The sequence below is a fragment of the Manis javanica genome, chromosome 5 (assembly GCF_040802235.1).
Source record: "Manis javanica isolate MJ-LG chromosome 5, MJ_LKY, whole genome shotgun sequence".
In the NCBI taxonomy this organism is placed as follows: domain Eukaryota; kingdom Metazoa; phylum Chordata; class Mammalia; order Pholidota; family Manidae; genus Manis; species Manis javanica.
In genome coordinates this window covers 133,874,313-133,899,197 of record NC_133160.1, presented here as the reverse complement: position 1 = coordinate 133,899,197, position 24,885 = coordinate 133,874,313, and the positions used below count along the sequence as shown (strand labels likewise).

Below are 24,885 nucleotides of genomic sequence, written 5' to 3'. Positions count from 1 at the left end.
TTCGCCCGGGCGGCGCAGCTCGCCGGCCATCCGGGCCCGCCTCTCTCCGCTCCCACCGGGAAGCGCAGCCGGCGAGGGCCAGCGACCTCGTTCCCCGCCAGGGCTGTGGCTGCGGCCGCCGGGCATCCCGGCGCCTGCCCCTGGGGCTGGAAGAGAAAGTGAAATGAAGCCTTTCCCCAGGAAGCACCTACCCGGTCCCCAGTCCAAATACAGCTGCCTCGTTCCTCGGGCGCCGCCGGTCCCCGCCCTCCGGCGCCCAGACTCGGTTCTCTTGACAATGGCGCGTCCCCTTTAAGGAATAATCCGATCGGAATAGATCTTCGGTTAAACCTCCCTCCGACTCGGATCTTAACCGGATTGCTCTCTCTCTCCCAAAGCCCGACGGACGCCCGGTGGTGCTGCGAGCTCTTCCCACCCCTTCACCACCCCGCCCACTCCTTTGCCTTCCTGATTGGCGGAAAGTCCTACAACAGGAACAGCAGTTCTCGCTCCCCACTGGCCAGTCCAGACGCCGCTCAATATTTTCCCCACCCACAACCCCCGACCCCGCCCCTTCTCCGGGTTGGTTCTCTCTACAATCACTCTCTGTCCTTGACTTTATCGTTGCTTTGGAAAACTGGCAGTCAAGGCTCGCCTCCCGCCTCCGGAAAGCGATCTTTATTTTTATTGGTAAAAGGACATCTTCCTGTGCATCTGATTGGACAAGGAAGAACTTGGCCTGCACGCCCCTTACCCTTTATCACTCTCCCTGTGGGGGTTTGAGAAATAGAACCGCAAAATCTTCCCTACTTTGCCACTCCTAGAGGCTTTTTCCTTTAAATGTTGGTAGTGCTCGTGAACAAAATCACAGCGTGTGTGGGGAAAGGCGGAAAGGGAGAAGAGGAAATTTCAAAATTTTCTCCAGAGAACTGGAGCTGGGATCCTGTGAAACCTCTTTGCGTGGTCTAGGAGTGGGCACAATGAGTAGAATACCTGAAATTCTAGTCCCAGATACACTCGACAAGTTTTCACTCACTGTGCGCTTCTCTGTCGATTCCACTGGCATTTCGCTACCCTCGAAGAACTTCAATAAAGGTATCTGCAAACCTTGAGATGTCCTTGTCTCGCAATCCGTTTTAAAAATCATTTAACTCATTTCCATTAAAAGTTCCCTTTAATTCATGTCGTTTGTGTTGTCTTGGCGTTTGTCGCAAGAGCTATATTACTCTTCTGAGTAGATTGAAGAGATGATCCCCCTCATGACAACCTCAAAAGTTGAAGACGTCCGTCTTCCTTGCTAGGAATGTAGCAGGGGGAGCCCAGGGGGAGCCCAAGCGGGCACCGGAAGGCTGTTCCTTCAGGGAAAGGGAGTATGGCACCGGAAGCTTGACCCTACAGCAAAATCTCACGCGTGAAAAGAGGAGAAATTCTGCGGCTGCCTGTTGCAGTCTGCAGTAGGATTTCCCGTTTCCCGCTGAAGCCATAAGAACTGAAAGGGCTGTGACGACTAAAACTGGGTACAATTAGTGCTTTGGTACCCATCTACGGATGTAAGAGGAAAATGGTTAAGCGTTCTGCCCCTTTTTGCCAGTACAATGAACTTTAAGAGACTTTGGACCTTACTATATTTAGTGCATTTGCAGTGATCGCCCAGTGGAACCCCGTAGTGCCAAGAGAGTGTCAGCGCTCAGCAAGCAGTATCTTGAAGTGGATTGAGTGCTAGAAAGGGTGAAATAAACTTGTTTTATTTATACATTTTTTAAGTAAATAAAACTACTTTCTGTGAGCCCAGGTGAAAAATCTCTTGGGGATTCCCATTAATATCTAAGAGTGAGAAAAGGGAAAAACGTGTAGGTCGTGTAGGTGTTTGTGGGGACAAGAGACAAGGAAATATATGGGTTATACTTATATGGCCTTCACAAATATTTATTATAAATTATTTGTTAAGTGGCCATACCTAAACCCCTATGTTCAGGCTATTCTGCTTGGGTTCTGGTTGTTACTTTTTTTTTCTTTTTTACTACAGCCAAATACTGCTGGTTTTCTCCTGATTTAATGTTCTCAAGCTTAGAGGCTGCTGCTGTGTTCTGATATTCTATATTAGAATATAGTCAGAATAAGAATATTCTATATTCTAATATCCTGTATGATCTCCTGGATATACAGACATCTAGTATTTCAGATGTGTACGCAATTGCAGATTTCATTCGCCATCTGTCTATACGATGTTTTCAAGTTCTTTGTAAAACACCTGCTTTATGATGTCCAGATTGTTTTGTTAACACTAGCATATTGGACTCACAACTCCAGAAACTAGTCTACAATAACCTCTAGATTCTCTTCCCTTCATTAACCAACCATGCTGAGACCATCACCTTATAAGTATAGTTTATGTTTTTTTTCTCTATTTTACACTTGCACACAATAGGATTATTTATCATTTTTTAGCCTATACACCTAACCTATTGGTATTTCATAGTGAGGAATAAGTTAGAATATCTACAAATCAGGAGCTTCCAGTAGGTCATTCTTAAGAATGTTCACTGTTACTGAAAACAGCCCCAACTCAAACACTGGAGAAATGTACAACTTGAACTTTTCCCTCTAGAGGGACTTTATTTCCTACCTTTGTTTCCCATCTCTAAGTCAGATCCAGATTCTTTAAAAAGAATTATCCCTGGGGTATGTGGTGGGGACTTGATAATGAGGGGAATCTAGTAATCACAATGTTGCTCATGTAATTGTATATTAATGATACCAAAATAAAAAATAGTAAAAAAAAAAAAAAAAAAAAAGAAATATCCCTGCAGAGTACCAATAAAACCAAAGATTTCAACATCCTTGTATATAGATCTTTGTTAAACTCTTTCAAAGCGTGAAATACAGTATGATCACTTATTCTTCCTGTTTCTTTATAAGGAAGAATATATATCAAAGAACCACCTGTTAAGCCAGTAATTAATTCTTCTCAGAAAAATTGTGTTGCCATTTATTTTGCAAATTATTTTCAGTTCATCATGCATTTTTATAGTAACTATTACATGTTGAGGAAGAATGTTGAGGGGGGCAGTGAAGAATAGATTTCCATTCTCCAAAGAGTATAATGAATCACCTTATAAGTATACAAACTGAATATAGTCTATCATGTCAGCCAAACATATAAATCCCTCTATAATGTGACTCCAGACTACCTCTCAGATTTCTTCCCTGCACACCTATTTGACTCTTGAAATGGCTGCTCTTTCAATATCAATGATCCTGCTCTTTCAAGCCTCCATTGCCTTTGGGCATGTGGTTGCCTTTGTGTAGAATAGCCATCCTCTCATGCTCACTTGGAGGACTCTCCTACCTGTCCGTCAAAACCCAGTGAAAGTGTTACTTTCTTTCTGAAGTCTTCTCTGCTTGCACCCTCTTCCCCAACTTAATGATTTCTCTACCACATATATACATCTATTATTCTGATAGCAGGTATATGAATTTAGCATTTCTTTTTGTCTTTCGCACTTACCTGGTTTGTCCTCCAAGGGAAAAATCTGTGTTTATGCATCTTTGCATCCATCTTTATGCACTTAGGATGATGCTGGCATAACTGAAGGATTTCAATAAATGCATGTCAAAATGGGATCAATGAAACAGAAAGGTTAAGCTACAAAGGGAAAATATAATAAGGAGAATACTATCCTGAGAGTATTTTAATTAATTGATATTTTATTGTAAATCTACCTTATCAATTAGTCTAGATAACTGGTTCCCAGACTTCTTAATTCCATGCAATGGTAAAATTTGCAAGGAATTTCTGAGAACTGATATAGGCTAAACAACATTTTATTTTGAGGTATAAAAATAAATATAAATAGGGGCAGAGCCAAGATGGTGGCATGAGTAGAGCAGGGGAAATCTCCTCCCAAAACCATATTTTTGAAAATACAACAAATACAACTATCCCTAAAAGAGAGACCAGAAGATATAGGACAACAGCCAGGCTACATCTATACCTGCAAGAACCCAGCACCTCACAAAGGGGGTAAGATACAAGCCTCACCCAAGCTCCTGGTGGGAGGAGAGGAGTCAGAGCAGGGAGGGAGAGGGAGCCCAGGACTGCTAAATAGCCAGTCCTAGGCATCTGCACTGGAGCGCAGACACACAGTGCGTGGTGTGCTGGATGCTAGGGAAACAGGACAGTAAAACCTGCGAGTGGGTCCCCGCAGGCAGTGCCCCTGGGACAAAGAAAAGTGAGTGCTTTTGAAAGACTTAAAGGGACAGGGACACCACAGCTGGACAGAAACATCCTGGGACACTTAGCCCAGCAGCTGGGAATCCCAGGGAACTCTGATCACCCTAACGCCCTGGGTGGCAGTGCAGCTTGGAGGCCCCTCACAGAAATAAACAGCCTCACGCCTGTTTCCCCTCCGACGCCGCTCTGCCATAGTGGAGCAGCAGCCTGATGCTGGCCACGCCCACAGCAATGTGGAGCTTAACTCCACAGCAGCCAGACAAGAATCAGAGACCCCATCTGCACACAGCTGCCCAGCACAAGCCGCTAGGGGTTGCCATTCTCCCAGGAGAGGAAGGCCACAAACCAACAATAAGGGACGTTCTCCCAGCCAACACAGGCGCCAACTCCCTACAACTACCTCTATTGCCATGAAAAGGCAGAAGAATTTGCTACAGAACAGACTAACCCAGATATCCTCCCCTGACAAGGAATCTGGAGAGATAGACCTACACAATCTTCCTGAAAAAGAATTCAAAATAAAGGTCATAACCATGCTGATGGAGCTGCAGAGAAATATGCAAGAGCTAAGGGATGAAGTCCGGAAGGAGATTACAGAAATGAAACAATCTCTGGAAAGATTTATAAGCAGAATGGATAAGATGTAAGAGGCCATTGATGGAATAGAAACCTGAGAACAAGAATGCATAAAAGCTAAAGCAGAGAGAGATAAAACGAACTCCAGGAATGAAACAATATTAAGAGAACTGTGTGACTAATTCAAAAGGAACAATATCTGCATTATAGGGGCACCAGAAATAGAAGAGAGAGAAAAAGGGATAGAAAGTGTATTTGAAGAAATAATAGCTGAAAACTTCCCCAAACTGGGGGAGGAAATAATCGATCAGACCACAGAAGTACACAGAACTCCAAACAGAAGGGATCCAAGGAGGATAACACCAAGACACATAATAATTAAAATGGCAAAGATAAAGGACAAGGACAGAGTTTTAAAGGCAGCTAGAGAGAGAAAAAGGTTACCAACAAAGGAAAACCCATCAGGCTATCATCAGACTTCTCAACAGAAACCTTACAGGCCAGAAGAGAATGGGATATATTTAATGCAATGAAACAGAAGGGCCTTGAAGCAAGAATACTGTATCCAGCATGATTATCATTTAAATATGAAGGAGGCATTAAACAATTTCGAGACAAGCAAAAGTTGAGGGACCTTGAACCTTTGGTAACCACGAATCTAAAGCCTGCAATGGCAATAAGTACATATCTTTCAATAATCATCCTAAATGTAAATGAACTGAATGCACCAATCAAAAGACATAGAGTAATAGGATGGATAAAAAAGCAAGACCCATCTATATGCTGCTTAAAAGAGACCCACCTCAAACCCAAAGACATGCACAGACTGAAAGTCAAAGGATGGAAAAAGATATTCCATGCAAACAAGAGGAAGAAAAAAGCAGGTGTTGTAGTACTACTATCAGACAAAATAGACTTCAAAACAAAGAAAGTAACAAGAGATGAAGAAGGACATTACATAGTGATAAAGGACTCAGCCCAACAAGAGGATATAACCATTATAAATATATATGCACCCAACACAGGAGCACCAGCATATGTGAAACAAAACCTAACAGAACTAAAGGAGGAAATAGAATGCAATGCATTCATTTTAGGAGAATTCAACACACCACTGACTCCAAAGGATAGATCCATCAGACAGAAAATAAGTAAGGACACAGAGGCACTGGACAACACACTAGAACAGATGGACCTAATAGACATCTATAGAGCCCTACATCCAAAAGCAACAGGATACACATTCTTCTCAAGTGCACATGGAACATTCTCCAGAATAGACCACATACTAGGCCACAAAAAGAGCCTCAGTAAATTGAAAAAGACTGAAATTCAACCAACCAACTTTTCAGACCACAAAGGAATAAAACTAGAACTAAATTATACAAACAAAGCAAAAAGGCCCACAAACACATGGAGGCTTAACAACATGCTCCGAAATAATCAATGGTTCAATGACCAAATTAAAATAGTGATCAAGCAATATATGGAAACAAATGACAACAACAACACAAAGCCCCAACTTCTGTGGGAAGAAGCAAAAGCAGTCTTAAGAGGAAAGTATATAGCAATTCAGGCATACTTAAAGAAGGAAGAACAATCCCAAATGAATAATCTAATGTCACAATTATCGAAATTGGAAAAAGAAGAACAAATGAGGCCTAAAGTCAGCAGAAGGAGGGACATAATAAAGATTAGAGAGAAATAAACAAAATTGAGAAGAATAAAACAATATATAAAATCAATGAAACTAAGAGCTGGTTCTTCGAGAAACTAAACAAAATAGATAAGCCTCTACCCAGACTTAATAAGAGAAAAAGAGAATCAACACATATCAACAGAATCAGAAACGAGAAAGGAAAAATCATGACAGACCCCATAGAAATACAAAGAATTATTAGAGAATACTATGAAAACCTATATGCTAACAAGCTGGAAAACCTAGAAGAAATGGACAATTTCTTAGAAAAATACAACCTTTCAAGACTGACCAAGGAAGAAACACAAAATCTAAACAAACCAATTACCAGCAAAGAAATTGAAGTGGTAATCAAAAAACTTACCCAGGAACAAAACCCCCGGGCCCGATGGATTTGTCTTGGAATTTTATCAGACATACAGAGAAGACATAATACCCATTCTCCTTTAAGTTTTCCAAAAAAATAGAAGAGGAGGGAATACTCCTAAACTCATTCTATGAAGCCAACATGGCCCTAATACCAAAACCAGGCAAAGACCCCACCAAAAAAGAAAATTAATGACCAATATCCCTGATGAATGTAGATGCAAAAATACTCAACAAAATATTAGCAAACCGAATTCAAAAATACATCAAGAGGATCATACACCATGACCAAGTGGGATTCATCCCAGGGATACAAGGATGGAAAAGCATTCTAAAATCCATCAACATCATCCACCACATCAACAAAAAGAAAGACAAAAACCACATGATCATCTCCATAGATGCTGAAAAAGCAGTCGACAAAATTCAACATCCATTCATGATAAAAACTCTCAACACGATGGGTATAGAGGGCAAGTACCTCAACATAATAAAGGTCATATATGATAAGCCCACAGCCAACATCATACTGAACAGCGAGAAGCTGAAAGCTTTTCCTCTGAGATCGGGAACAAGACAGGGATGCCCACTCTCCCCACTGTTATTCACCATAGTCCTGGAGGTCCTAGCCACAGCAATTAGACAAAACAAAGAAATACAAGGAATCCAGATTGGTAAAGAAGAAGTTAAGCTGTCACTATTTGCAGAGATGACATGATATTGTACATAAAAAACCCTAAAGACCACTCCAAAACTACTAGAACTGATATCAAAATACATCAAAGTGGCAGGATACAAAATTAACACACAGAAATCTGTGGCTTTCCTATACACTAACAATGAACTAATAGAAAGAGAAATCAGGAAAACAATTCCATTCACAATTGCATCAAAAAGAATAAAATACCTAGGAATAAACCTAAACCAAGGAAGTGAAAGACCTATACCCTGAAAACTATAAGACACTCTTAAGACAAATTAAAGAGGACATTAGCAAATGGAAACTCATCCCATGCTCTTGGCTAGGAAGATTAATATCATAAATCGCCATCCTGCCCAAAGCAATATACAGATTTGATGCAATCCCTATCAAATTACCAACAACATTCTTCAACGAACTGGAACAAATAGTTCAAAAATTCATGTGGAAATAAAAAAGACCCCGAATACCCAAAGCAATCCTGAGAAAGAAGAATAAAGTGGGGGCGATCTCGCTTCCCAACTTCAAGCTCTACTACAAAGCCACAGTAATCAAGACAGTTTGGTACTGGCACAAGAACAGAGCCACAGACCAGTGGAAGAGAATAGAGACCCCAGATATTAACCCAAACATATATGGTCAAGTAATATATGATAAAGGAGCCATGGACATACAATGGGGAAATGACAGTCTCTTCAACAGATGGTGCTGGCAAAACTGGACAGCTACATGTAAGAGAATGAAACTGGATCACTGTCTAACCCCATACAAATTAAACTCCAAATGGATCAAAGACCTGAATGTAAGTCATGAAACCATAAAACTCCTAGAAAAAAACATAGGCAAAAATATTTTGGATATAAACATGAGTGACTTCTTCATGAACATATCTCCCTGGGCAAGGGAAACAAAAGCAAAAATGAACAAGTGGGACTATATCAAGCTGAAAAGCTTCTGTACAGCAAAGGACACCATCAATAGAACAAAATGGTACCCTACAGTATTGGAGAATATATTCATAAATGACAGATCCGATAAAGGGTTGACATCCAAAATATATAAAGAGCTTATGCACCTTGACAAACAAAAAGTGAACCATCCAATTAAAAAATGGGCAGAGGAACTGAACAGACAGTTCTCTAAAGAAGAAATTCAGATGGCCAACAGACACATGAAAAGATGCTCCACATTGCTTGTCATCAGAGAAATGCAAATTAAAACCACAATGAGATATCACCTCACACCAGTAAGGATTGCCACCATCCAAAAGACAAACAACAACAAATGTTGGCGAGGTTGCAGAGAAAGGGGAACCCTCCTGCAATGCTGGTGGGAATGCAAATTGGTTCAACCATTGTGATATCAGTATGGAGGTTCCTCAAAATGCTCAAAATAGAAATACCATTTGACCCAGGAATTCCACTTCTAGGAATTTACCCTAAGAATGCAGCACTCCAGTTTGAAAAAGACAGATGCACCCCTATGTTTATCACAGTACTATTTACAATAGCCAAGAAACGGAAGCAACCTAAGTGTCCATCAGTAGATGAATGGATAAAGAGGATGTGGTCCATATACACAATGGAATGTTATTCAGCCATAAGAAGAAAACAAATCCTACCATTTGCAACAACATGGATGGAGCTAGAGGGTATTATGCTCAGTGAAATAAGCCTGGTGGAGATAGACAAGTATTAAATGATTTCACTCATATGTGGAGTATAAGAACAAAGAAAAACTGAAGGAACAAAACAGCAGCAGAATCACAGAACCCAAGAATGGACTAACAGGTACCAAAGGGAAAGGGACTCGGGAGGATGGCTGGGAACAGAGGGATAAGGGTGGGGAAAAAGAAAGGGGGCATTACAATTGACATGTATAATATGGGGGAGCGCATGGGGAGGGCTGCACAATACAGTGAAGACAAGTGCTGATTCTACAGCATCTTACTATGCTGATGGACAGTGACTGTAATGGGATGTGTGTGGGCAACTTGGTGAAGAGGGGAGCCTAGTAAACATAATGTTATTCATGTAATTGTAGATTAATGATAACAAAATTTAAAAAAATAAAATAAATATAAATATAAATAAATCTTCTGTTTATTCTCAGCATTATTTCATAAAATCAGAATATTTCAGAACTCAAAATTGGGAAAACTGTAACTTAGAATGAAAGTTCATTGAATAAATTTGATGTTATAAGGGAATTACACAAACTTCCAACTGAGTCTAGAATACTCATTACACTCAACTCATTACTTGATCTGATGATTCTTCATCTCTTTTAAAGGATGGCTTAGAAATAAAAATATTCCTAAAGTATTTTTAACTCCACAATGTCCATAGGGGAAAAAAACTCTTTGACTTTTTATTTATTAATTTTCACTCTGCCCATGAGTAAATGTTAGTGTCATCACTAATTGACTTTTTAGCTTCCTGCCAAAATATTTGAAGAGAAACTCTTATTGTTTATGGAGGCCTTTGCTAAATGCTTCTTGAATATTTTTTTAGTTTTATTATTAATAGAAATGTTAATAGTATTTATATAGATTGGAATGCCTTGTCAATAAGATCTTAACTTTATCCAAAGTATCTTACTGCTGGTAAGTTAGTATTCTAACATTCTTCTTTCTTTTTAGCATTTGAAGGGGACTTCCATTTTAAACAGATCCATTGCATAAAATGTGAACTTAAAGAAAAGACAAATCAAGGATTAAATACTTACTTTGTAAGTGAGTTACTCTGAGGGAATTTTTAAAATATTTTTCAATTTAGATCTATATCCACTCGCAAACAGCTTTTCAGAAGTAAAAGGCATAATGTAAAGAAAGATACCTATATTAAAGTACAATCCCCTTTGTCTACTCTGAAGCTAAAAATATATTTGAATGCAGCAGCCAAGAACATATACAGTGGTTACTTTTCAGATTAGACGTTTTAATTAAATTATTTGAAGTAATGAACAGTTCATCTGTTCCTGTTGGGATGGTTGTCTAGAACTCTGATGAAAACACTTTGAAACTCTCTTAAAATCCTGTTAGATTTTAATGTGTATTTTAAAGTTTTGTTCTGCTAAGTAGGAATTTATAACTGGAAAGCAATATAGTCCCTTTAAAAGAAGACAGAAAATAATTCTAATCCATTCCCAGTTTATGAGCTAAAGGAAAGGGAAAATGAGGCATGTTATTTAAATCCATTGCTACCACCTATCAATTCATTACCTCACTTGGGAAAGGAATTCATGAATTGTCCAAAAAAAACCTGGGAAATTAGGGAAGGAAAACAGTTACATGATCATACCACTGGCAAAGGAATCTACTATATGACTGCTTGCCTGTGGGGGCTTCTGGCTGTTGATAGAGGAGCAGAAAAACAAAGGACAAAGGAAAGTCTCTTTAATTATCCTACCAGCTAAGGAAAATAAATACACCACTTGTTTCAGCAACAGAAGCAAATTGTTAACAATTGAGAAAAGCCACCTGCAGGTGCTTCTCTGAACACAAGCTGCCCCAGAGCCAAGAACTACTATTGTTTAACACAGGGGTCAGCATTTTTTTCCTGTAAAGGGCCAAATTGTAAATATTTTTGGCTTTGAGGGTCATATGGTTTCTGTCACAACTACTCAACTCAGTCGCTATAGCTCAAAAGTTGCCATAGAGATACATAAATGAATATGCCCGGCTATGATCCCATGAAACTTTTATTTATGGACACTGAAGTGGAACTTAATTTTCATGGGTCAAGATGTGTCATTCTTCTTTTGATTTTTTTTCCAGCCATTTAAAAATACAGAAACAATTCTTAGCTTGCAGGTAATGTAAAAACAAGTAGTGGGCAGGATTTACCTATGGGCTAGCCAGTGGGTTGTAGTGATACCTCCGGCTCTAAAATAACTCTAAGTCATTAAAAAATCATTCTTGGCTAAGTATCTAGTATGTGTTAGGCACTATGCTAAGCATGCAGACTCTAATGGCTAACAAGATAGACACGATCCCTATCCTCAGGGAGCTTATGGCATAATAATCACACAAATATATATAAGTGTGATTATAGAAACCGTAATAACTGGCTACGAAGGAAAAGTATGGGTTGCTCTGAACAATGAGTTCTAATCTAGGCTAGGAAGTCAGGAAAGGCTTCCCTGAGGAAGGATTCTTGGACGAAGATTGAAAATGAGTATGAATTGGCATGGTGAAGTAGCGGTGGGGAGCAGGAAAGTATTTCAGGCAGAAGGCACAGCCTCAGGAAAGCTCAACGGAGTGCTTTATTGTATATACTCTCTTCTTCAGAGTCCTTTCAGCCATATACCACCAATGGTTTCTCATGGTCTGCCATGATCCCTGGATCATGCTCACCCTTCTGATAGGCTCTTTCCTCTTTCTCTTCTCAACATTCTCCCAGTAGCCAAGAATTTCTCGCCTCCTAACCTGCAAATTCCCAAACTAAGCAATTTTTACTCCCTTTCTAAAGCTGGTATTCAAGATGTCCAGGCTTAGTAACTTATTGAGGCATTTTCCCAAAACGGAGACAGTTTGAAATTCTCCCGAAAAAGAATTCTGATCCAAGCCATTGAGACAAGCATCCCTTTTTCTTAAATTGTTACAATATCATTTTTTTGACAGCATGCAGAAAAGGAAGAATATGTCTTTTGGTAAGCACACCATCATTTGTTATAGCTGGAAGTATTACCTGATCTTTAAAAATAAAAAAGACATTTACTATCATGTAAACTCCACAGGTAAGAGTGATGAGGAAAGGGGACAGAAAGATCAGGAAAAAGTGGGCTCTGTGGAACCACAGCCTTGGAACCTTAGACCCTATTTCATTATCTTTTCCAGGATTATCCTCTAATTTCACCATTACTTGCCTATTTTCTAGGTGGTTCCTAGATACTGCAAAAACCACATAAAGATACACAGTATATATATAGTAGTCCTGCTAGCCAATTGGAATAATAATACAAAGATATACAAATAAATATTCTTTGAAGTTATCTATAGCAAAAGGAAACCAATAACTTGCTCAATCCCACAGGTACATTTAAAAATAGCTTTGCCAAGCCAGGTGGAGAAAGACAAGCAGCAAATGATTTCACTCATATGTGGAGTATAAGAACAAAGAAAAACTGAAGGAACAAAACAGCAGCAGAATCACAGAACCCAAGAATGGACTAACAGTTACCAAAGGGAAAGGGACTGGGGAGGATGGCTGGGAAGGGAGGGATAAGGGTGGGGAAAAAGAAAGGGGGCATTACAATTAACGTGTATAATGTCAGGGGTGAGGGTTATGGGGAGGGCTGCACAACACAGAGAAGACAAGTAGTGATTCTACAGCATCTTACTATGCTGATGGACAGTGACTGTAGTGGAGTTTGTGGGGGGGACTTGGTGAAGGGGGGAGCCTAGTAAACATAATGTTCTTCACGTAATTGTAAATTAATGATAACAAAATTTTTAAAAATGTAAAAAAAAAAGCTTTGCCACAATTATCTTGATATTAGTCATCCATTGATTAATGGGCTTCTTTTGTTTGAACTATCCAGATAAAAACCTTAATGTTTTACTATTTTTCTGCAAGCATATTTGGCATGAATTTCAGTTCTGATAACTGACATAGATATGTATATATACCTATATATCCTATATGTTAATTATGTAATGACAAACAGATCAGAAATATATTAGCAATTCTGCCAATATGATCATAGAGAAGCAGAGGCTGAAGTTCAAGTAGCAAAACAATATGCAATTGATTTGTAATTTTTTCAGGATGTTGACCACACCAAAAATTATTTATCTTCTACATATAATAAAAGTACCAACATAGTAAATATTTTTACAAACCAATTGAAAAAATAAAAACCTTTCAGTAAACTACTGCTTGACATAGAATAAAATCCATAATAACTGAACAATATTCTAAATTGTCCTTCAAAGAGGCATCTTACCTTTAGAGAATTGTGCTCTTTCACTCAATCAGTAAAGCTATGTAAATCTTTATCTGTGAGGGTTTTTTCCACTCATGAAAATCCTCAGCTTTCTAAGTCCCAGCACTTTAGCAGGTCATATTTTCCATAACACACATTTTACAAACCATATGTAGATATCTGATGGATGTTGTGCAATCGCATTCAACACAATTTAGTATTTTGGATCTATTTATAGAAGTTCTGCTATGTGAATATTTTTAGCCTGTACAATGTCAGCCTGGTAATTTTCATGCAAGTAAGAAAACAGTTTGTTCTAGCTTCCAAAATGGTACTGACATCAAAAGTGTCCTTCACATTGGAGAACTTGTGACTGAAGAGCTTCCAGAAAAAGCAGTGAAAATGGTGGCAATAACAAGTCTGAAGGAGAGCAGTGGCTCCTCCTGGCAGGCATGACGGCAACAGCAGTCACTGATGAGTGATGGTGACAGAGAAAGCATCTGGGCCTCAATCTGTGCTCAGACATGGAGATTCTGCAACCTCAGAGAACCTGAGTTATTGCTGTTTTTAATGGCCACTCCATTACAGACCCCAAAACTCTTTGCTACCACCATCTTCCACTATTCTCTAGTATTTATATCCAATTGGTCTGTGTGTTTTTCTCCTAATTCCTTCATTACCCTAGCCTACATCAGAGAAAGTCCTCTGAAGAGTAGGGTCCAAGAAGGTTAACAGAGCAATTAAGAGAGTGGTATCTAACTATGGGGGCATTGGAACAACTGAGACAGAGAAGACTGACTTAGCCCATATGAATTACCTTAAGAAATCAATAAAGGAATCTGAAGAAGATGAGAACAAGATAGACAACAGAGTTGTTAAGATCTCTCAGCTTATTTAATACCCATTAACAGACAAGCCAAGTGGATCATAAGCTATTTTCAAAGTTTAGAGACTGCATTGAGATTCCTTACAGTATCTGGTAATGAAAGGGATTAAAAGGTCATCTTGGAGTTCATTGTAAAGCCAACACACAATGAATTAGGGAAGAGAAATCCAAAGTCACCATAAAAGGAATGGCTCCCAACATTACAAGACTAGTCTGAAAGGATAAAATATGCCTTGTATCTAAAAAGCCTATCAGAATGTGGATGGTTAGCCATGGATACTGAGAAATAGGAGAGTCACAGAACTGTTAACAGCCTTCATCCAAGCTCTTATGGAGAGAGAATGACTGGATTGAAGGAGTCAATCTATCAGTCCCAGTGGCAAAGTACTATGATTACACATGCTAACTTACTGACTTCTTTAAAATACCATGTAGTGCTATATCGGTCAAGGTTCTTTTGTTGCAAGTGGCAGAAACCAGCCCTAAATAGCTTGAGCAAGAAGAGGAGCTTTATTATGAGAGAACACAGGGATGTCTCCAGAAAGAGTAAAGCTGCTGAGCCTCTGAAGGACCTGGAACAGGGAGCTGGCAGACACTGCCCCAGTATCTCTCTCTGGTGCCCCATAGTCCTCATCTCTGTTTCTCTGGCAAGTCTACTTCACTCATTCCCCTCTCCCTTTCTCCACAGACCAGCCTCAGCTAGCTCTGGCAGCACATAGGCAGGCATCATACTCTACTGTGGCAGCTCCAATCCCAGGTTTATGTCACTTCATTCAAGCAAACAGAACATACTAGATGGAATCTCTGGGTCTAAATTGCAAATTCATGGGAGAGAATCTGATTAACCCCATCTAAATAAGTTCAGACATCATCCATTTCCTTGTGGACAGTGGTACAAGGTTATAATATAAAATCATGGGCGGGGCGGGAGGGGGACCCTCAAGGTGGTGGAGTATGAAAGCAAGATGGAAACCTCCTCCCACACACACACAAAGGAAGCCAATACCTCTCCAGCCCTCCCTTGGCCCACAAACACAACTAAACCTGAAAATGAACTGAAGACTGCAAAACAGACCATCTACACCTGGGGAAAAAGAGAAGACCATACAGACAAGGGTAAAGTGGCAGAGCCATGACAAAGTGGGACCCCAGCCCTTTCCCCATCCCAGCCCACAGGTGGGAGGGAGAGAAAAGGAACAGGGAAGGGATAGGTACCCAGGAACTATGGCCCTGGAGATCTGCTTCAGGAATATGAGTCCACATTGCATTGGGTTCTGGTGCTTAAAGGGGTTGGACGTCAGGGACAGTTGGAACACTGGGAGGACAGGCAAGCTTGATGGTCCCACTGAGACCAAACTCTGAGGCAGCACTTTGAAAGATTTTCCAGCAGTGAGAGAAAAGCCAGAGGGGTGAAAGTTGGACAGGGCTGTCTGTGCAGGATAACAGGCAGGTGGACAATACCTCTCCAGCCCTCCCTTGGCCCACAATGTTGAGCATTCTCAGGAGCCCCAGATGCTCCATCCCCCTCACTGGTGGCTGGGCCCCACATAGGCTTCCTGCATTCCACCCATCTGCTAGCCCACTCAACCCAGCAGCATTCATCTTTGCTGCCTGGCAGGCACAGGGAGAATCTCCCAGTTTTAACAGCTGTATCTCAGCCCAACTGGAGAGACCCTTGCAGGAGCCAACTCCAAAAGCTCCTTCCTCCTCACAGGTGGCCAAGCTTGGTGCTGCACACCTCACTGCTGCTAGAAGGCACCCACAGGACTCACTGCTGCAGCAGTGTTTCCCTGCAGCACTTCTAACTGCCTCTGCACTTGACATGGCCTCCCACCATTGGACTTATGATGCCCTCTTTTCTGCACACCACCCCAAGCCCAAGGGCCCTTCCACCACGTGACTCCATGCCACTGTGGAGCACCCAAGGGCACCACAAGCAAGTGACTTGCCACTGCCATGAGACTATGCACCCTGCCCTTGTGTAACTCATCCTGCAACTGCCCTCTCCACCCCATTAACCCAGCAGCCCACTATCACTGCAAGGCAGGCAGAGGGTGGCCCCACCCACAATGATCCTAGAAGAAACCACTGCTTGATCACATAAACTTGGTAGAGGCAAACCACCAGCATCAGCAGACTGACGTAACCCACTGCAGGTAGACAGAAAGGCAATCCCGCACATTGCCCACCAATAGCAGCTGGAGCTCCACAGCAAAGGAAAAGTAGGCACTGGAGAGGAAAGAATCCTGAGTTCTGGGCACCACAGGATACCTTCTTCATAAAGCCATTACTCTCTAGATCAGGAAGCATAGCAGATCCATCTAAAACAAAGGAAGAAACACAGAAACTCTGACAATATGAGGAGGCAGAATAATATATTCCAAACAAAACTACAGGATAACACAACAGAAAAAAGGCTAAATGAAAGGGAGATTACCAATCTTCTTGACAGAGATTTCAAAGTAGAAGTCATACATATGCTCACTGATCTGCAGAAGTGTATTAACGATCTCAGGGAGGACTTCAACAAAGAGATGCCAGAATGAAGAATACAGTAACTGAAATGAAACACAAAATGGAGGGAATGAACAATAGATTGCTGCAAGTAGAGGAGACAATCAATGAGATGGAAATTGAGAAAAAGAACACAAGGAAACTGAGAGCAGAGAGAAAAAAGGATCTCTGGGAATGAAAGAATGATAAGAGATCTGTGTGACCAATCCAAATGAAACAATATTCACACAATAGGGGTACCAAGAGAAGAGAGAGACAAAGGGATAGAAAGTCTCTTTGAGGAAATAATTGTTGAAAACTTCCCCACTCTGGAGAAGAAAATAGACATTCAGGTCATGGAAACACAGAGAGCCCCTAACAAAAGGAACCCCAGCAAGACAACACAAAGACTTAATAATTAAAATGGTAGAGATTATGGATAAGGATAGAGCATTGAAAGCAGCCAGAGAGAGAAAAAATATTACTTATAAGGGAAACCCCATCAGGCTATCAGAAGATTTTTCAGCAGAAACTTTACAGGCCAGAAGGGAGTGGCATGAAATATTTAATGTACTGAAATAGAAGGACCTTCAACCAAAAATCTTCTACCCAGTAAAATTATCATTTAAATTTGAAACAGGGATTAAACAATTTCCACATAAATGAAGGCTCAAAGAATTTATAACAACAAAATCATGATTACAGGATATGTTAAAGGGACTGCTATAGATGGAAATATTCCTAAAGCTAAATAGTTTTGATTATGATATCTAACACATAAAGTGTGGAGGAGGAAGAAGAAAAAAAGATCTTTTAGACTGTGCTTGAAATACAGCAATCAGCAATCAGCAACTTAATATAAACTTTTATATAGTCAGGAAGCTATACTTGAACCTTAGGTAATCACAAACCTAGAGCCTATAATAGATACACAAACACACATGCAAAAAACATAGGTACACCTAAATATATAAAATAAATACCAACAGAATTAAAGGGGCAAATAGATTACAATACATTTATTGTAGAAGACTTTAACACACCACTCACATCAACAGACAGATCAACCAGGCAGAAAATAAATAAGGAAACAGAGGCACTGAAGAATGCATTAGATCAGATGGATTTAAGAGACCATCTACAGCACACCCCACCCAAAAGAAGCAGGATACACATTTTTCTCAAGTGTATATGGAATGTTCTCCAGAGTAGATCACACAGTAGGCCACAAAAAGAGCATCAATAAATTAAAAAACATTGAAATTGTATAAAGCAATTCCTGAGACCACAATGGTATGAAACCAGAAATAAATTACACAAAGAAAATAAAAAGACCTACAAATACATGGAGGCTAAAGAACATGCTTCTAAATAATCAATAGATCAATGATCAAATTAAAACAGCAATTAAACAATACATGGAGACAAATGAAAACAAAAATACAACAATCCAATATATGGGATGCCACAAAGGCCATTCTTAGAGGGAAGTACATAATAATAAAGGCCTACCTCAAGAAACAAACAATCCCAAATAGACAGTCTAAACTCACAGTTAAAGAAGCTGGAAAAAGAAGAACAAATGAAACCCAAAGTCAGTAGAAGAAGGGACATAATAAAGATCAGAGCAGAAGTAAATAAAATAAGGAATAAAAAATAGAAAAAGTTAATGAAACTAAGATTTGGTTCTTTGAGAAAATAAACAAAATACCCCCTAGCCAGACTTACCAAGAAAATAAGAGAGTACATAAATAAACAAAATCAGAAATAAAGAAGGAACAGTCACAACAAATACCACAGAAATACAAAGAATTATTAGAGATTACAATGAAAAATTATATGCCAATAATTGGACAGGAGAGATGGACAACTTTCTAGAAAAATACAACCTTCCAAGATTGACCCAGAAATTATCACAAAATCTGAACAGACCAATTACCATCAATGAAATTAAATTGGTAATCAAAAAACTCCCAAGAAACAAAAATCCAGGGACAGGTGGTTTCACAACTGAATTCCACTAAACATTTAAAGAAACACTTGCACCCATCCTTCTTAAAGTATTCCAAAAGGTAGAAGAGGAGGGAATACTTCAAAAATCATTCTATGAGGCCATCATCACTCTAATACCAAAACCAGGCAAAGACACTACAAAAAAAATTATAGACCAATATCCCAGATGAACATAGATGCAAAAGTGCTAAACAAAATATTAGCAAATAGAATTAAAAAATACATCAAAAGGATCATCTACCATGACCAAGTGGTATTTATTCCAGGGATACAAGGATGGTATAATATTTGTAAGTCCATCAGTATTATACACCACATTAACAAAAAGAAGGATAATAACCATATGATCATCTCAGTAGATGCTGGAAAAGCATTTGACAAAATTCAACATCCATTTGTGATAAAAACTCTCAACAAAATGGGCATAGAGGGTATGTACCTCAACATAATAAAGGCTATATATGACAAACCCACAGCCAACATCATACTCAACAGCAAAAAGATGAAAGCTTTTCCTCTAAGATCAGAAACAAGACAAGGATGTCCACTCTCACAACTTTTATTCTTCATAGTACTGGAGGTCCTAGCCATGGCAATCAGACAACACAAAGAGATAAAAGGCATCCATATTGGTAAGGGAGAACTTAAGTTGTCACTATATGCAGATGACATGATATTATACATTGAAAACCCTAATGCCTCCACCAAAAAACTACTAGTATTAATAACTGGATTCAGGCCAATTGCAGATTACAAAATCAATACACAGAAATCTGTTGTATTCCTATATACTAACAACAAACCGGCAGAAAGAGTAATCAGGAAAACAATTCCATTTACAATTACATCAGAAGAATAAAAAACCTGGGAATAAACCAAGGAAATGAAAAACCTATCTTCTGAAAACTATAAGACACTCATGAAAGAAGCTAAAGAAGATATGAATAAGTGGAAATCTATCCCATGCTCATGAATGGGAAGAATTTATATTGTCAAAATAACCATCCTGCCCAAAGCAATCTACAGATTCAATGCAATCCCTATCTAAATACCAAAAGCATCTCCCAATGGACTAGATAGAACAAATAGTTCTAAAATTCATATGGAACCAGATTGATGGACTAAAGATGGCAGCATGAGAGGAGAGACAGAGGTTTCCTCCTAAAACTGCATACAATTAGAAAATTGGTGCAACTAATCCTGAGAGAGCAACAGGAAAGAGGACAGCATCAGACTGCACACACCTGGAAAAAAGAGCAGACCCCACCGAACGGGGTAATGTACCAGAGCTGAGGCTCCACGGGACCCGAGCCCTTCCCCCACCACAGCTCACCAGTGGGAGGAAGAGAAATGGAGCAGGGAGGGAGTGGAAGGCCTGGGACTGCTGAATACCTAGCTCCAGGGATCTGCACTGGGAGCACAAACCTACATTTCATAGTTCTTTCATGAAACTCGCATGACTACTGGGTTGGAAAGTTAATACAGGCAGAGTTCCTGGGGAGACTGGGATTCTAGCCGCTTGTGGAAAGCAGGGATCCATATCCGGCTGCTCTGGGACAAAAACGTATACCTGTGTGCTCGGCTCACTGGCCCAGGCAGTGGAGACAGGCACAGCAGCCGGGAGGTGGGGAACAGCTCTTTTCTCCCCTCAGGCACCAGTACTGCTCCCCTGCGAACCCTGACATTGCTTCAGGGGCGGAGCAGCTCCAGAATAGAGCTTCTGGACACTAGAGGGCGCCATATACAAACATGAAACCCCAAAGGAATCTTGTCCAGAGTAAAATTATTAATACAACTCCTGAAAAAGATTTAAATGATATGGACCTAGTGACTCTTCCGGAAAGGGAGTTCAAAATAAAAATCATCAACATTCTAATGGAGGTATGGAAAGACATCCAAGAACTCAGGAATGAATTCAGGTCAGAGATCCAATCTTTGAAGAGCACGATGGAGGGTATTAAAAGCAGATTGGATACGGCGGAGGAGACAATAAATGAAATAGAAACTAGAGAAGAGGAATACAAAGAAGCTGATGCACAGAGAGGAAAAAGGATCTCTAAAAATGAAAGAATATTGAGAGAACTGTGTGACCAATCCAAGCAGAACAATATTTGCATCATAGGGATACCAGAAGAAGAAGAGAGAGAGAAAGGGATAGAAAGTGTCTTTGAGGAGGTAGTTGCTGAAAACGTCCCCAATCTGGGGAAGGACATAGTGTCTCAGGCCATGGAGATCCACAGATCTCCCAACACAAAGGACCCAAGAAAGACAACACCAAGACACATAGTAATTAAAATGGGAAAGATCAAGGATAAGGACAGACTGCTAAAAGTAGCCATAGAGAGAAATAAGATCACATACAAAGGAAAGCCCATCAGGCTAACATCAGACTTCTCAGCAGAAACCTTACAGGCCAGAAGGGAGTGGCATGATGTATTTAATGCCATGAAGCAGAAGGGCCTGGAACCAAGATGACTTTATCTGGTGAGATTATCATTTAAATTTGAAGGAGGGCTTAAACAATTTCCAGATAAGCAAAAGCTGAGAGAATTTATCTCCCACAAACCGCCTCTACAGTCTATTTTGGAGGGACTGCTATAGACAGAAGCATTCCTAGGGTTGAATAGCTGTCACCAGAGGTAATAAAACCACAGTGAAGAAAGTAGAACAGCTAATTATGAAGCAAATGCAAAATTACATTAACTATCCTCAAAGTCAGTCAAGGGATAGACAAAAAGTGCAGAATTTGCTACCTAATATATAAAGAATGAAGAAGGAAGAAAAAGGAGGAGAAATAGAAAAGAACATTTAGATTGTGTTTGTAACAGCATACTAAGTGAGTTAATTTAGACTCTGAGATAGTAAGGAAAGTAACTTGGAACCTTTGGTAACCATGAATCTAAAGACTGAAATGGCAATAAGTACATACCTATCGATAATTACCCTAAATGTAAATGGACTGAACGCACCAATCAAAAGACATAGAGTCACTGAATGGATAAAAAGACAAGACCCATCTATATGCTGCTTGCAAGACACTCACCTTAAACCCAAAGACATGCACAGACTAAAAGTCAAGGGATGAAAAAAGATATTTCATGCAAACAATAGGGAGAAAAAAGCAGGTGTTGCAGTACTACTATCAGACAAAATAGACTTCAAAACAAAGAAAGTAACAAGAGATAAAGAAGGACATTACATAGTGATAAAGGACTCAGTCCAACAAGAGGATATAACCATTATAAATATATACGTACCCAACACAGGAGCACCAGCATATGTGAAACAAATACTAAAAGAACTGAAGGAGGAAATAGAATGCAATGCTTTCATTTTAGGAGACTTCAACACGCCACTCACCCCAAAGGACAAATCCACCAGACAGAAAATAAGTAACAACACAGAGGCACTGAACAACACACTAGAACAGATGGACCTAATAGACATCCATAGAACTCTACGCCCAAAAAGAACAGGATACACATTCTTCTCAAGTGCACATAGAACATTCTCCAGAATAGACCACATACTAGGCCACAAAAAGAGCCTCAGTAAATACAAAAACACTGAAATTCTGCCAACCAACTTTTCAGACCACAAAGGTATAAAACTAGAACTAAATTGTACAAAGAAAGCAAAAAGGCTCACAAACACATGGAGGCTTAACAACACACTCCCAAATAGTCAATGGATCAATGACCAAATTAAAATGGAGATCCAGCAATATATGGAAATTAATGACAACAGCACAAAGCCCCAACTTCTGTGAGATGCAGTGAAAGCAGTTTTAATAGGAAAATATATAGCAATCCGGGCATATTTAAAGAAGGAAGAACAAACCCAAATGAATAGTCCAATGTCACAATTATCAAAATTGGAAAAAGAAGAACAAATGAGGCCTAAAGTGAGCAGAAGGAGGGACATAATAAAGATCAGAGAATAAATAAATAAAATTGAGAACAATAAAACAATAGAAAAAAATCAATGAAACCAAGAGCTGGTTCTTTGAGAAAATAAACAAAATAGATAAGCCTCTAGCCAGATTTATTAAGAGAAAAAGAGAATCAACAGAATCAGAAATGAGAAAGGAAACATCACGACGGACCCACCAGAAATACAAAGAAGTATTAGAGACTACTATGAAAAACCTATATGCTAAGAAGCTGGAAAACCTAAAAGAAATGGACAACTTCCTAGAAAAATACAACCTTCCAAGACTGACCAAGGAAGAAACAAAATCTAAACAAACCAATTACCAGCAAAGAAATTGAAGTGGTAATCAAAAAACTACCCAAGAACAAAACACCCAGGCCAGATGAATTTACCTCGGAATTTTATCAGACATGCAGAGAAGATATAATACCCATTCCCCTTAAAGTTTTCCAAAAAATAGAAGAGGAGTGAATTCTCCCAAACTCATTCTATGAAGCCAACATCACCCTAATACCAAAACCAGGCAAAGACCCCACCAAAAAAGAAAACTACAGACCAATATCCCTGATGAACACAGATGCAAAAATACTCAATAAAATATTAGCAAACCGTATTCAAAAATACATCAAAAGGATCATACACCATTACCAAGTGGGATTCATCCCAGGGATGCAAGGATGGTACAACATTCAAAAATCCATCAACATCATCCACCACATAAACAAAAAGAAGGACAAAAACCACATGATCATCTCCATAGGTGCTGAAAAAGTATTCAACAAAATTCAACATCCATTCATGATAAAAACTCTCAACAAAATGGGTATAGAGGGCAGGTACCTCAACATAATAAAGGCCATATATGATAAACCCACAGCCAACATCATACTGATCAGTGAAAAGCTGAAAGCTTTTCCTCTGAGATCGGGAACAAGACAGGGATGCCCACTCTCCCCACTGTTATTCAACATAGTACTGGAGGTCCTAGCCATGGCAATTAGACAAAACAAAGAAATACAAGGAATCCAAATTGGTAAAGAAGAAGTCAAACTGTCACTATTTGCAGATGACATGATATTGTACATAAAAAACCCTAAAGACTCCACTCCAAAACTACTAGAACTGATATCGGAATACAGCCTGTTACAATGGGTAAAGGTAGGCATTAATGTAAGAGGTGAGGATCGCAGAACTGATGCTTCCTTGTTTTATACATGAACAACTAATTCAAATTGTTCCCTGAAAGATTTTTCTGAAGGAGTACCTCCAGGTATTACCTCTGTCTACCTGCCATTGCTCCATTTTCATTGAAAAATCCTGAAACCATTTAGTACCCAAATATTCCCAAGGCTACTTAAGAATTCTCTCCTCTTGGCACAAGAACAGACCCATAGACTAGTGGAACAGACTAGAGAGTCCAAATATAAACCCAAGCATATATGGTCAATTAATATATGATAAAGGAGCCATGGACATACAATGGGGAAATGACAGCCTCTTCAATAGCTGCTGTTGGCAAAACTGGACAGCTACATGTAAGAGAATGAATCTGGATTATTGTCCAACCCCATATACAAAAGTAAACTCAAAATGGATCAAAGACCTGAATGTAAGCCATGAAACATAAAACTCTTAGAAAAAAACATAGGCAAAAATCTCTTGGACATAAACATGAGTGACTTCTTCATGAACATATCTCCCTGGGCAAGGGAAACAAAAGCAAAAATGAACAAGTGGGACTATATCAAGCTGAAAAGCTTCTGTACAGCAAAGGAAACCATCAATAGATCAAAAAGGTACCCTACAGTATGGGAGAATATATTCATAAATGACAGATCTAATAAAGGGTTGACATCCAAAATATTTAAAGAGCTCACGCACCTCAACAAACAAAAAGCAAATAATCCAATTAAAAAATGTGCAGAGGAGCTGAACAGTTCTCCAAAGAATAAATTCAGATGGCCAACAGACACATGAAAAGATACTCCACATCACCAGTCATCAGAGAAATGCAAATTAAAACCACAATGAGATACCACCTCACACCAATAAAGATTGCCACCATCCAAAAGACAAAC

The 24,885-nt window shown here is 39.5% G+C and overlaps 1 protein-coding gene across 8 annotated transcripts in view; it reads right to left on the bottom strand.

Annotated features, from left to right (window-relative positions):
- The window catches only part of FRYL (FRY like transcription coactivator), a 295,909-nt gene extending 295,497 nt beyond the window's left edge, over positions 1-412 (bottom strand). For all 8 annotated transcript variants that reach the window (XM_073237639.1, XM_073237642.1, XM_073237641.1 and 5 more), the window contains exon 1: positions 192-412. The gene's annotated coding sequence lies outside the window, so the exon portion shown is untranslated. The remainder of the gene's footprint in view (positions 1-191) is intronic.
- Positions 413-24,885: the final 24,473 nt, after the last annotated feature.